Source organism: Pan troglodytes, chromosome 7, assembly GCF_028858775.2.
Source record: "Pan troglodytes isolate AG18354 chromosome 7, NHGRI_mPanTro3-v2.0_pri, whole genome shotgun sequence".
Classification (NCBI taxonomy): domain Eukaryota; kingdom Metazoa; phylum Chordata; class Mammalia; order Primates; family Hominidae; genus Pan; species Pan troglodytes.
This window is the reverse complement of record NC_072405.2, coordinates 19,296,616-19,311,240: the sequence shown is the minus strand read 5'-3', so window position 1 is coordinate 19,311,240 and position 14,625 is coordinate 19,296,616. Positions and strand designations below refer to the sequence as shown.

General features: G+C 43.2%; 1 pseudogene; it reads right to left on the bottom strand.

The window, feature by feature from the left end:
* Positions 1–4,468: 4,468 nt before the first annotated feature.
* Positions 4,469–7,004, bottom strand: LOC129135654 (small ribosomal subunit protein eS1-like; annotated as a pseudogene).
* Positions 7,005–14,625: the final 7,621 nt, after the last annotated feature.

Sequence of the window (14,625 nt, the reverse complement as noted above, 5' to 3'; positions counted from 1 at the left end):
ATATTCCCAACACAAAGAAATGATCAATGTTTGAGGTGATTAATATCCTAAAGACCCTGATTTGATCATTACACATTGCATGCATGTACCAGAACCTCACATGGAACCCAAAAATCTGTACAATTATTCTCTATCAAAAATATTTTTTTAAGAAACATGCAGGAACACACTGTACCTCTTCCTTGCTGTGTCTGGATATTGTCACAGGAGGACTTGACATGCGGATTGTGGCAGCCTCTCTGACCAAGAGCAGAAGACAATAGCAGCATAGAAACCTCAAAAGAAAAACCTAACATCTCAAGCTACTAATTTAGCCAACCTTGGCATCAGCTATCTCCGGTCTTAGTACATGAGGTGATAAGCCCCCACTGTTCAAGTTGGGTGGCCATCAATTGCTGCAGGATGGAAGTTAATGAGGCTTCCTCCTCCTGGATCCCCTACTCGACCCTGACATACCCATTCAGTCACAGGCAGAAAGGGAGGCCGAGGGTAAGGAGACCTGGCTGGCTGTGCCAGACGTAGATCTTACCTGTCCTGCTTAGAACACTCAAAGCTCAATTGGTTAAACAAAAAAAAGGAAAAAGACAGTAAGGAGTATAACAGTTCCCAGATACAACTTAATCTAACACTCTATACTTTAGATTTTCTAGACATACATAGAAATGAGACCACTACTTCTGCAGAACATTTTACTGGTGAAAAGAACAGCCCACATGAGGGAAAACTGATTTGGTGGAAAGACAACAAAACAAAACATGGGAAATAGGTAAGGTGATAACATGGGGGAGAGGTTTTGCTCATGTTTCACCAGAAGAAAATCAGCTTCCTGTTTGGATACCCACTAGACATTTGAAGTTCTACAATGAACCCATCAGAGATGCAAATGAAAGTGCCTCCGCAGAGACAGAAAACCCGCAATCGACCATCATCGACTCGCAGGGTGAACAAAATGGTGATATCAGAAGAAGAGATGAAGTTACCATCCACCAAGAAAATGGCACATGTGGAGAGCCAGGGAGAAGAATAGAAAGAAAAAGAGACAGAGATCAGAGACAGACACAGAAAGTGAGATTGGGGAGAGAGATAGTGTAAAAGAGAGAGAGAGAGAGACCATAAGAGAAGGGAGACAAAGAGATAAAAGGTGTGAGTCAGCAGGTGAGGAGAAAGACTGAAAACTATGAGAAACAGCAACTAAGACACAAAGGAGGTGGGAGACTGCCTGGGTGCCGAAGTACCCACACCGTCCTCTTGCCGCCTGTCACTTGGGATAAAACCACCGGAAATTCCACTATTGCAAATTTTATATTAATCCTTGTATGTCTGTCCTTTCTATTTTTAGTCTACAGGTGTATTCAGCAGCTCCAGAGATACAGCGACCAGCGAGAAGGGGCCATGATGATGGTGGTGGTTTTGTCAAAACGAAAAGGGGGATATGTAGGGAAAAGAAAGAGAGATCAGACTGTTACTGTGTCTACATAGAAAGGGAAGACATAAGAGACTCCATTTTGAAAAAGACCTGTACTTTAAACAATTGTTTGCTGAAATGTTGTTAATCTGTAGCTTTGCCCCAGCCACTTTGCCCAAACCTGGAGCTCAAAAAAACATGTGTTGTATGAAATCAAGGTTTAAGGCATGTAGGGCTGTGCAGGACGTGCCTTGTTATCAAAATGTTTGAAAGCAATATACTTGGTAAAAGTCATCGCCATTCTCTAGTCTCAATAAACCAGGGGCACAATGCACTGTGGAAAGCCGCAGGGAGCCCTGCCCTTGAAAGCTGGGTATTGTCCAAGATTTCTCCCCATGTGATAGTCTGAAAAGTGGCCTCGTGGGATGAGAAAGACCTGATGGTCCCCCAGCCCGATACCCATAAAGGGTCTGTGCTGAGGTGGACTAGTCAAAGCGGAAAGCCACTTGCAGTTGAGATAGAGGAAGGCCACTGTCTCCTGCCTGCCCCTGGGAACTGAATGTCTCGGTATAAAACCCGATTGTACATTTGTTGAATTCTGAGATGGGAGAAATACCGCCCTATGGTGAGAAGTGAGACATGTTTGCAGCAATGCTGCCTTGTTATTCTTTACTTCACTGAGATGTTTGGGTGGAGAGAAACATAAATCTGGCTTGCGTGCATGTCCAGTCATAGTACCTTCCGTTCAACTTCATTATGACATAGATTCTATTAGTCACATGTTTGTTGCTGACCTTCTCCTTATTATCACCTTGACCTCCTACTACATTCCTTTTTGCTGAAATAATGAAGATAATAATCAATAAAAACTGAGAGAACTCAGAGACCGGTGACAGTGCAGGTCGCTGGTATGTTGAGCGCCGGTCCCCTGGGCTCACTGTTGTTTCTCTATACTTTGTGTCTTATTTCTTTTTTGTCTCTCATCCCACCTGACTAGAAATACCCTCAGGTGTGGAGGGGCAGGCCACCCCTTCATTATGAGATTACAGGCATGAATAACCCCACCTGGCCACCAAACTCACTCTTGAGAGGCCAGAAGTGGTGCTTGAAATTTCTTCCTCTGTGGGTTAAAAAGGGAAAATTAGGGAGAACACAAGGCATGAGAGATGCAGCGATGGATATGTCTATATGGAGCTTCTGTCTACATCCAGTAGAAAATGCATTTCTAGGCACCAGGTTTAAGAGCGAAAACCTGGAGTCTTGTCTGTTAGCATTCTCCTTCCTCACAAACCAGAGAGGGAATACATTTTGCTCCAGCACATCCGGATGTAGGAAATGTCACATTCCTATTTCTGTAACTTCAGTTAAATCTGCTCTGAGTCCCTGGATGCCTGGCAGGTGGAGAATTCAATCTTGTCATTACCATCATTGCTTTCCCTTCTCCATGGGCTTATGTAAGAATTCTGGGCTTACACACTGTTGGAAAGCCAGGTAGGAACTACTTCCCCCGAACTCTCCATTCTTCCAGCTGCTCATGATCCATCAGCCTTTTTTGGGCCATCTGCTATAACAAGACCCTCCTCACAGCATCATTCCACTGACCCACAGGCTCAGCCCCAGGGACCCTCACTGTAACAGGTCTCCACTATGCATAGGAACTCACAAAAACCTTCTCTTCATCTTGGCTTCCTCTGATATCCAGCCACTCCCTCCTTCTCACCTTAAACACAGATGGCAGCTCTTTCCCATCGTTCCAAACCTTGGGGATTGTCCAGCCAAATTCTCTTCAGACACCAAAGCTTCACCCGACCTCTTCAGGGAGGTGCTGCAAGGGCATCTGAGATCTTTGGAAGCCCAATTCTGGCCTCTCTTTGGGGTGGGCTGAGAGTGGGAAATAGACTCTCTTTTCCAAGTGCCATGTTTATCTTGTTCATCATTATATTATCTCCAAAGCCTGACACATAGTAGGTGCTATTAGTGTCTGTATAATGGCACTCTTGAGGTTGAAGCTATTAGCAGAAACCTACCAAGTAAAAGGATGTAAACCCGACCACCAAAAAAAAAAAAAAAAAAAAAAAAAAATGAAAACAATCGTGGCTTTGAGCTCTAAACACACAAGGCACCAGCCCAAGTTTGGGCAATTTTAATACAACAGCCATTTTGCCTCCAAACAAACTGGCACTGGAAAACTTCCTCTGCCTCTTAAAGAGAACCAGTTTCTCTTTCTCTAAGTGGGCAGCTTTTCTCCCCAGTGACAGTACCCAGCCAACTGCCACCAGCAAAGGACTGCATCCAGGAACCAAGAGCTTGATAGTTTAAAGAATATATTTTATAGGGAAAAACAAAGTAACATACACATAAATCTGGAACTACCACCACGTTCCAGAGGCCGAATCCCATTTGTGGAGCCTCTTGCGTGTCAAGCACCTTGCAGTCAGCTGAACTACATACTTTTGGGATTCGTTGCAGAGAAGAGTGAAGGTTATCTGCAAAATAAAGGAACTAGGGCTCAGAATTCCCAGAGCAATCCATGACAGAGGAGGTGAGTAGAAAACGGAAGGGTGAAGTCAAATACAGAAGTCAATGAGTTGGCCAACACCAAGCAAGGATCATGGGACCCTCTCCACGGCCCCAATCTCAAATGAAGTCAATAAAACCCATCAATGCTTGGTGTAAGTGTTGTATGCTCCTGGAAATGAAAGCAGGGGCCACATTTAAGGTCAGCAGGGTTGGGGGTAGAGGCAACGGTCATGGACTTGTGGGCCCTGGAGGATGGGATGATTCTGAGGCATTGAATCCCTACACTGATCTCAGTAGAAATCTCAGGTAGGGCTTCAACATTCGTGGACCAAGGACTCTGTGGGCCTGAGAGCAACAGCCTTGGTGCATGTCCAAGCTCCATCAATCCCAACTGGGGCTTTGAACAAGTTACTTATTTTTTTAACTAACGTTATTTTAATTGACAAATCATAATTGTACACATTTATGTGATGTTTTGATATGTGTATACAATGTGGGATGATTAGATCAAACTAATTAACATGTCCATCCCCTAATTTAATGACAATTTTTATGATGAGACACTTGAAATGTAGCCTCTTAGTTATTTTGAAAGATACGTTATTATTGACTATAGTCACGCTGCTGTGCTATAGATTTCAAAGCATATAATCCAGCAACCCAACTTCTGGGTATAGACAAAAAAAAAATCGAAATCAATATGTCGAAGGGATCCCTACATTCCTATGTTCACTGCAGCACTATTCACAATACCCAAGATATAGAATCAACCTAAGTGTCCGTCAGTTGATGAAAGGATAAAGCAAATGTACTATATACACGCAACGGAATACTATTAACCCTTAAAAAAGAAAGAAATCCTGTCATTTTCAACAACATAGATGAATCTGAAAGACATTGTGTTAAGTGAAATAAGCCAGGCACAGAAAGACAAATACTGCATGATTTTACTTATATGTGGAATCTAAAGAAGTTGAACTCACAGAAATAGAGAGTAGGACAGTGGTTATCAGGGGCTGGGGTGAAGGAAAGGTAGCGGATAGGAGACACTGCTCAAAGGGTACAAAGTTTCCAATAGGAAGACTAAGTTTTGAACAAGCTAAACTCCTCTGAAAGCTCAGTTTCTCATCTGTAGAGCGGGGACACATCATTAACCTTCTAAGGATGTTGCTGTGAGAGTAAGAGATGATGTTCAGCATAATACCTAACGCACAGTCAGGTGTCCTTAAGCCTGAACCTGCGTCGCCATGACCTCTACATCACAGGACAGAAAGGCTCACAGCCAGTGTCTCAGTTCCCAATGAAAAGTGGATCCCAGACCAGGCTGAACAGCAGGATCCCTAGGGGATACCCCACCCTACTGAGTCAGAATCACCAGAGGTAGAGGCTGGGTATGTATGTATGTGCGCATGTGTGTATGTATGTATGCATGTATGCATATATGTATGTATGTATGTATGAGAGACAGGGTCTTGCTCTCCAGTTCAGGCTGGAGTGCAGTGTCACAATCATAGTTCACTGCAGGCTCAAATTACTCCTGGCCTCAAGCTATCCTCCCACATCAGCCTTCAGAGTAGCTGAGAATACAGGCGCATGCCACCAAGCCCCGATACTTTTTTTTTCCTGTTTCTTTTTGGAGAGAGTTTCACTCTGTTGCCCAGGCTGGAGTGCAATGGTGCAATCTTGGCTCACTGCAACCTCTGTCTCCTGGGTTCAAGTGATTCTCGTGCCTCAGCCTCCTGAGTAGCTAGGATTACAGTCATGCACCACCACACCAGGCTAATTTTGCTTTTTTTCATTGTTGTTTCTTGTTTGTTTTTCACAAATAGGACTTCTTATTTGCCACTGTTTTAAGTCTGAACTTAAAACAGATTCTTGGACTGGTGGTTCATATCCATCAGCTCATTCAACTTTAGCATGTGTCTCGTCCCTAGTGGGTTTTCCAGAACTACTACCTTCACCACGAAGCTCCATGCCTATCAAACCCAGGGTTCTCCAGCATTTTTACTTTTCTAATGAAGACATCATGGAGAGGATAAATTGGCAAGCCTTTTCTACATCTTTTCCAATGTTGTCTGGAATCAATTTATTGACCACTTCTTTCAAGTCATTTGTCTGCACCTCTCAGGTCATGATTTCCATCATCTTCTTCTGCATTTGGCAGACTGTTGGTGTTAAGCGTAAGAGGTCTTCAGTATCAGATTGTCGTGTTTTTTAGTAAAACCAACACAAAACAGATGAAAGAAGTAACCATCGGTAGTCTTGACATCAACATGAGCTTCAGTCATTGTTGAACGTTTTTCAACCTTGGAACATATTTTGTCACAGGTAAGACCCATGCCATAGAAGTTAGTCAGGCAGTTTTTGCCCTGAAAATCTTCAGTAATCAGCTTGAATTTTCTCAATGCAACTTCATCATTCTGCAAATCAGCAAGACTCATTTCAAACACAAGACCCTTGAGACCATCAGATGCAATTTGGGTTCCTTGAGTCCTGGTAACCAAGTCTTTCCAATATTTCTTATATTGAATGTAGCAGGTGCTTTCACATCATACTGATCTTTCTTAGAGAATGGACCAACTACTTTCTTCTTAACTCCCTTTTTGCCACCTTTCATAAGGCACTTGTTCTTAACAACCGCCATGGTGCTGCTTGGAGTACCAAAAGGCTAAATTTTCTATATTTGGTAGAGAACGGGTTTCACCATGTTGGCCAAGCTGGTCTTGAACTGATGTCAGGTGATCTGCCCGCCTCAGCCTCCCAAAGTGCTGGGATTACAGGTGTGAGCCACTGCACCCAGCTGATATTTATTTTTTCTTTTTTGTACAGACAGGGTCTTGCCATGTTGCCAAGGTTGGCCTGGAACTCCTGGCCTCAAGCAATCCTCCCCCCGCAGCCTCCCAAAGTGCTGGGATTTCAGGTGTGAGCCACCGTGCCCAGCCTGGAATCTATTTCTAAAGCCAATCAAGTGTTGAATAAAATTGCATCTTGGGCTGTTTTTTCTTTGAGTTTTTTTACATTTCAATGGTTAATATATTCAGAGATACACGCAAACATTACCAGTCAATTTTAGAACATTTCATGACCTCAAAAAGAAACCTCTTACCTTTTAGCTAACACCCCCTATCCTCCCATGCCCCTACCAGCCCTAAGCAACCACTAATCGACTTCCTATTTCTATAGATTTCCATCTGAATGAAATCATGTAGAATGTGATCTTTCATCTGTTTTGAAGGTTCATCCACGCTGTAGCATATGTACTTTCCTCCTTTTTGTGGTCAAATAATATTCCACCATGTGGGTAGACAACAATCGGTGTATCTCTTCATCTGGTGATGGGCATTTGGATTAATTCCCTCTGTGGGTTATTATGAGTGATGCTACTGTAATTATTCATGTACAAATTTTTGTGTGGACCTGTGCTTTCCTTTTTGAATATGAAAATATGGCACATCTCCAAAGAAGACATACAAGTGGCCAATAAGCACATGAAAAGATGCTCAATGAAATTCATCATCAGGGAAACAGATATCAAAACCACAATGTGATACCACTCCATACCCATAAGGATGGCTAGAATTGAAGATAGAGAAAATTGGCGTGGTGTGGTGGCTCATGCCTGCAATCCCAGCACTTTGGGAGACCGAGGCAGGTGGATCACCTGAGGCCATGAGTTTGAAACCAGCCTGGCCAACATGGTGAAACCGTGTCTCTACTAAAAAAAATACAAAAATTAACCAAGCATGGTGGCAGGTGACTATAATCCCAGCTACTCGGGAGGCTGAGGCAGGAGAGTAACTTGAATCTGAGAGGCAGAGGTTGCAGTGAGCTGAGATTGTGCCACTGCACTCCAGCCTGGGTGACAGAGAAAGAATTTGTCTCAAAAAAAAAAAGAAATACAGAAAATAACAAGTGTTGGTGAGGATGCAGAGAAACTAGAACTTTCATACACTGCTGGTAGGAATTAAAATGGTGTAGCCACTGTGAGAAACAGTTTAACAACTTCCGAAACAATTCTACATAGAGTTACCAAATGACCCAGTAATTGTACTCCTAGGTATACGCCCAACTTGGGCTCTTTTAATCTATGGAAAATGAACTATGGGTACTTGGCAAGAACAAAGAGGGAGAGAGGCAGAAATGGTGCCATGAGGGCACATTGATTGGTCTCTAGTACACAGGGCTCCTACTGCAAATTGTCTCTAAATGACTTCATCAGTTGCTCATAAAAAAAAAAATCACCCTCTGCTCCAATCGTGGAGGAAGAAGTATGGATTGGACCTGGTGAGCCACGGTAAGACTGACGGCTAAACTTTATGAATGATGAGGCGATTTGCACGTATAATCTTGACTGTACTACATTGTTTATTTTATCCACTGTCTTTGAAAACCTAACTCTTGACTAAGAACTGACTTTCCTGTACTTGTTTTTGACTATAAGTAAATTTCCAATTCCACATAGTCCAAAGATGATGTGCTGAGAAATCTCTCAAAGGAAAAATGCTAAGAATACAGGCAGAGTTATGTGGCAAATTTTGCAGAATTAACACAAATTGTACTTGTAGGTACGAAGCACAAAACATTTTCATGAGTAAAGGAAAAAGTGCTCTTCATTCTAGTAGAGGCTGCAGGATGAAGCCAATCAAGGTGCTTGCCCAAACAGACCTTGGGCTCTTACCAAATTTGTGTCAGAGTCAACTCTGATGGAGTCTGTATCTCAGTCATCTTTTTTTTTTTTGACATGGAATCTCGTTCTGTCTCCCAGGCTGGAATGCAGTGGGGTGATCTCAGCTCACTGCAACATCTGCCTCCTGGGTTCAAGCGATTATCCTGCCTCAGCTTCCCAAGTAGCTGGGGCTACATGTGCGTGCCACCATGCCTGGCTAATTTTTGTATTTTTAGTAGAGACGTTTCATCATGTTGGCCAGGCTGTGCTCAAACTCCTGACCTCAAGTGATCCGCCTGCCTTGGCCTCCCAAAGTGCTGGGATTACAGGCATGAGCCACCATGCCCGACCTCAGTCATCTTTTATCCTCCACGCCTGGCAAGTTCTAGACACACTCTGGTTCCATACAAATTTGTTGAATAAATAGGAGACAGATAGAAAGTGGGAATTCTGCAAGTAGAGAAGATTCCAGAAATTGTGCATATTTCCCAGAGACTGTGGCCAAATTCCTCAGTCCTGCCAGAGTTTCTCTATCTCAACTCAAACCTTAAGTGTGGCTGGAGACACAGTAGCTCCCAACTGTAATCCCAACACTTTAGGAGGCTGAGGTGGGCAGATCACTTGAGGCCAGGAGTTTGAGACCAGCCTGGCCAACATGGTGAAACCCTGTCTCTACTAAAAATACAAAAATTAGCCAGGCATGGTGTTGTGCAACTGTAGTCCCAGCTACTCGGGGGGCTGAGGCACAAGCATTGCTTGAACCCAAGACGTGGAGGTTGCAGTGAGTCACGATTATGCCACTGTACTCTAGCCTGGGCAATAAAGCAAGACTGTCTCAAAAGAAAAAAATACCCTTATGTGTGGGGCTTGTTACAGAATTAATGTTTATATGGACAATATGTACATGGGTGTATGTTAAGAGCATGAGTCATCCACAAGATTTTAGCAAAGTCCATTTAGAAAGCTCAATGCTTTGGGCTTCCACTTGCCTTGCTGCCTCTGTCCTCAGAAGGAGGCTTCATCCTTCCATGTAACCAGCAAATCCTTTATGCAGAGATGAACACAGCACACTCCTATCCTTGGCTATGACACCTTGAAAAGTTCCACTTGGTGGCCCCTGGTACTCATTTCAGAGTATTTCAAATTAAGGTGATCAGCTTTCATGCCAATCACTCTACAAATCACTCCTATTATGACCAATTTTTCTAAACGCTTTATTGAATTATTACTTAAAGAAATGTGCACATAGAAGAGGTCAACACAGTACTTTTCTTACAAACTGAACATACTGGCCAGACGCAGTGGCTCATGACTGTCATCCCAGCACTTTGGGAGGCCGAGGTGAGCAGATTGCTTGAGCCCAGGAGCTTAAGACCAGCCTGGGCAGCATAGTGAGACACTCCTCTCTACAAAAAATAAATAAATAAAAAATTAGGCAACAGTGATGGCACCTGCCTGTAGTTCCAGCTACTCAGGAAGGCTGAGGTGGGAGGACTGCTGGAGCCCAGGAGGGAAAGGCTGCAGTGAGCCAAGACGGTGCCACTGTGCTCCAGCCTGGGTCACAGAGCAAGATCCTGCCAAAAAAAAAAAAAAAAAAAAAAAAAAAAAAAAAAAAAAAAATGAACGTCTCCATATTACCGACACCCAATTCAAGAAACAGAACATTACAGCCCCTTCCAGGATGTTCCTGGGGTCTCTTCCATCTCTACTAACCCCTGACTACAAACACCCTCTACCTATTTCACCAGACATCGTAATTTATGAAAGCAGCAGTTCTCAGATGGGGCTATTTTGCTCCCTGGGGACATTAGGCAATATCTGGAGACATTGGGGGTTGTCTGTACTTGGGGGAAGTTGTGTTACTACATCCAGTGAGTCCAGGGATCCAGGGATGCCGCGCAACATCCTGAAATGCACAGGGAACCCCCACACATACAACAGAGAAATTGCTGAGCCGAAATGTCAGCAGCGTCACAGCTGACAGCCTGACATACACAGAATCACACAGTATCTGCTCTTTCGTGCTCAGGATCTCTGTCATTCTAATCATTTCATAGGAAACAGAAATGTCATTTGGAGGTAGGTAGAGTCCAAAACAAAGAAGATCCAGAGTTTTGTTTTTAATCAGCCTGGTGCCTTTAGAGCTAGGATTTAGTTTCCATTCTTTCTGTCTCATTTTCAAGTGATTTTTCTTCAACTGGCATCTGCTGGGCTCAAGACCTGGAGATCCCCACAAAGCTGAGATTCACATGGGAATTCTGTACACACCCACACAGGTATACACTGCCATTTACATGCAGACATCAATACACAGATACACACATCCGGAGACCAAGACAGAAAGCAAACTCCACCATAAAAGCACGGTTCCCCAAATAGGAGAAATGCACCATTCACTCCAGGGAGGTACCTATTTGTTTAACTCAGCCTCTGATAGGCTGTTGCCAAGCCCAGCTCTGAAAGTCTTCCCCTCTAGGAAAGAGAGATGGATTTTTTCTTTACTGAAGAATATAGATCTAAAAAAAACAAACACTTCTGCGTCTCAAAGCAGGCTCTACCTCCTGAGCTACACGTATTGATCAGCATTTTATTGTCAATTTTCTTTTATTTGAACTGGAGAAAAATATAACCTCATTGTGTTCTTACTGACAGTTTGGAATCGATCACACTAAATCCAATTCTCTGGGTTCTCTTGATTAAGGTGTTTAATTTGGGGGACAACAAAGCAAAAGCATTGGTCGTGTTTTAATATAATTAGTACAGGATATATCTAAGGGTTTCAAGTATCACTGTAGCAAGAAGCTCATTCTGCAGTAAAAGGGGGGGTTCTGCCACTAGGATTGAGTGAGGGTGGTTCATGGCTGCACCGTTTCATCAATGTCTCTTCAAGAGTCCATGGAATGTGGAATGGGAAAGGCTGAAATAGTCCAAGTCTTGGCTAAGCTTCTATTAAGGGGTGTTAGGAGCTGATAAAATAACCTGGCCTTTATAGACATCCCACACTGTAGTTCTCTAAGCTACAGATTCTCAGATTTTTCTATTTTATAAACCAGTAAAAATATTTTTTTAATTTGAGAACCAACATAAGGTTGCTACTTTTTTTTCTTTTTGGTAAGAAGGAACTTTTTTAAACTACCAGTTTCACACACACACACAAACACACACACACACACCCACATACACACAGAAATTCCACCATGATTGGTCAGAATAGGTGAGGTTTTGCTGCAATAACAAACAACTCCAAAATCTTGGTAACTTCAAACATCAGAAGTTGTTTTTCTCACTCATGCTACATCTGCAGGGAGGTGTGGGGTGCTCTGTTTCCCATCAAACTTGCCCTAAGACTAAGGCTAATGGGGGCTGCAATACCTCGAGTATCACCAAGCAGGGAACAGAGGGAGAAGAATGCTAGACAGTCTTGTACTAGGAATTAAATACTCCAGGCTAGAAGTCTAACACTGCACCTCTGCCCCCAGCCTCTTGGCCAGTACTAGCCACAACCCCTCCCCCACCACAGGGCAATGCATGAAGACAGGAGAATTGGATACATTACAAATTTCTACCCCATGGCATTTCATAAAGGAGAAAAAAATGCAAATACAAAAATGTTGTAATAGAATAGAATATATACATTTTTAGAATAAAGAACAATCCTCCAAAAAGGACAGCTGGTGGTCTTTCACCAGTGGGCACATTTCTGTGACATTTTCTGTTTTTCCATTTTATCCTTGACCTATGAACATTTTATACAGATGATCAAAAGAACACCATTTGGGGACCACTGCTCTAATCAGGTGATGAAAACGGCCCCAAGAACAGAGCACAGTCTCTTTAGCAAAGACCCAGCAGGGCCAGGGTGACCATGTTCTCACCATCAATGTGCAGACATCCACCTGCAGCATCCTCACATCCCAACAGCAAACAGTGGCTCTTTATAGCTTGATTCTAATGCCCTTTGATCTTCATCATCATTGTAAAGCTCTCTGGCCCCTAGATCTAACATCGCCACTCTAGCTACATCCTGCAACTGTTCACCTCTCCTGCCTCCTCATCCCTCTAAACTTCTCTTCACAACCTCATGTTTCCTTCTTGCTTTACCTTCCTGCTCAGCCTGAACCTTACAGTCACCTTCTTGTAATGTGCTCCTAAACGCGTTCTTCCTTGCCTTCAACCACACCCACCTGGAAAATCTCCATACCCCATTGATGACTTGCCTAGCAACTGCCCAACGGCTGCTGAATGACACTGGGAAGAATCACAACATGGATCTGGTAGTTCCACTAAATAATCTCACCATTCAACTCTAGGGTAGACTTCACTTCTGTTCAGCAATATGTTTAAGCATCACAAATAAATTCCAAACCATATTTGCCATAACAATTAACTTTAAACCTCTTCCATATCTCAAAGCCCCCCAAACCCATCCCTAGGGGTTTCAGAGCCCAGAGTTGATTTCTCTCAACTCACTTCCATCTCACCCCTAGATCACTGTGTCTTGACCTTCTTCCTCTGCCTTTCCCATCTTATAAGGAGAAGCATCATTCTCCTTTCCCAAGCTACCTTCTCCACTTGTGCCTCATTTGAGACCTCCCTTTATCATCCATTCCCTTGGAACTCCCATGACTCACCACCTTCACTTGTCATTTCACTCATAAATATTTTGCACCCTGTATGTGCCAGGAGTGTAACATATAGTCATGCTTAAGTCTCCACATGCCAACAAGAAAAACCTTCATTATCCCTGCTATGCCCTATGCCCTCAAGTCAATAACCTCCCCGCTCCTTTCCTGTGTTCCCAAACTTTGCTGATCTTCATCAATCCCTCTGTTGCAGATGACTCCGAAGTTTGCATCCTAATTAGGTTGGTGCAAAAGTAATTGTGGATTTTGCCATTAAAAGTAATGGCAAAAACAGCAATTATTTTTGTACCAGACTAGTATCTTTTCTCCTTCTACACAACTTTGTCCCTGAGACATCTCATCACCTATAACTACCTCCTCCACGCAGTTGATTCCCAGGTCTGTATTATTCTACTGAAAGTCCATTCCCCAACTTTCTCGGCTAGAATAACAGAAGCCCAATTAGAATTCATGCTACCAGTTTCCCACCACCACCGCCACCACCACCACCACCGTCGCCCTGCCATTGTTAGCAAAACCATCTCTTGAGTGGAGCTCAAAGATTTGTAATCTCCCACTCCCCAGAAAGATAACTTCAGACTCAGCCTAGAAGTAAAGATCCTCCAGATATGGCCTCAACTACCCTCCAACCCATGTCCCCAGTGCATCCTTTTGATGCCCCCTTCAGTGGAGTTAAAACGGAGTGAATGTTTTTCTTTTCACATACTCCTGGTGTTCTTCCACAAATACAATTTTCACCTCTTGAATATTTTCAAGGATTCTCCATGCTACACACAGTGAAATCCAAACTCCCCATCAGGACCCCAGTCTTCCCAAACCCTCTTTGCACTTTTCTGACTCCATGCTTTTCCTTGGGTCATCTTCTTCTCTAATATAACCTTGTGTATTATTCTAGGTTCTCCAGAGAAAGAGCAGAGAGACAGAGGTAGAGCTATACACATAGAGAGAGACAGATTGATTAGTTGTAAGGGATGACTCACATGGTTATGGAGGCTAAGGAGACCTGGAGTCTGCAGCCAGCAAGCTGGAGACCCAGGACAGCCAATGATATAGTTCCAACTCGAGTCCATATCTAAAGTCAGGAGAAGATTGATGTCCCAACTCAAATATAATCAGGTAAAAAGAGCAAATTCTCTGTGACTCTACCTTTTTGTTTTGTTCAGGCCTTCAATGGATTGGATGAGGCTCACCCACATTGGGGAGGACAATCTGCTTTATTCAGTCTACCAATTAAATGTTATCCTCATCCAGAATACCTCAGAGACACACCCAGAATAATGTGTAGCCAAATATCTGGGCACCCCACAACCCAGTCAAATTGATACATAACACTAACCATCATGTCTTGCTTCTACTCTCTCCACATTACTGCATATCCAAATCCTTCCCTT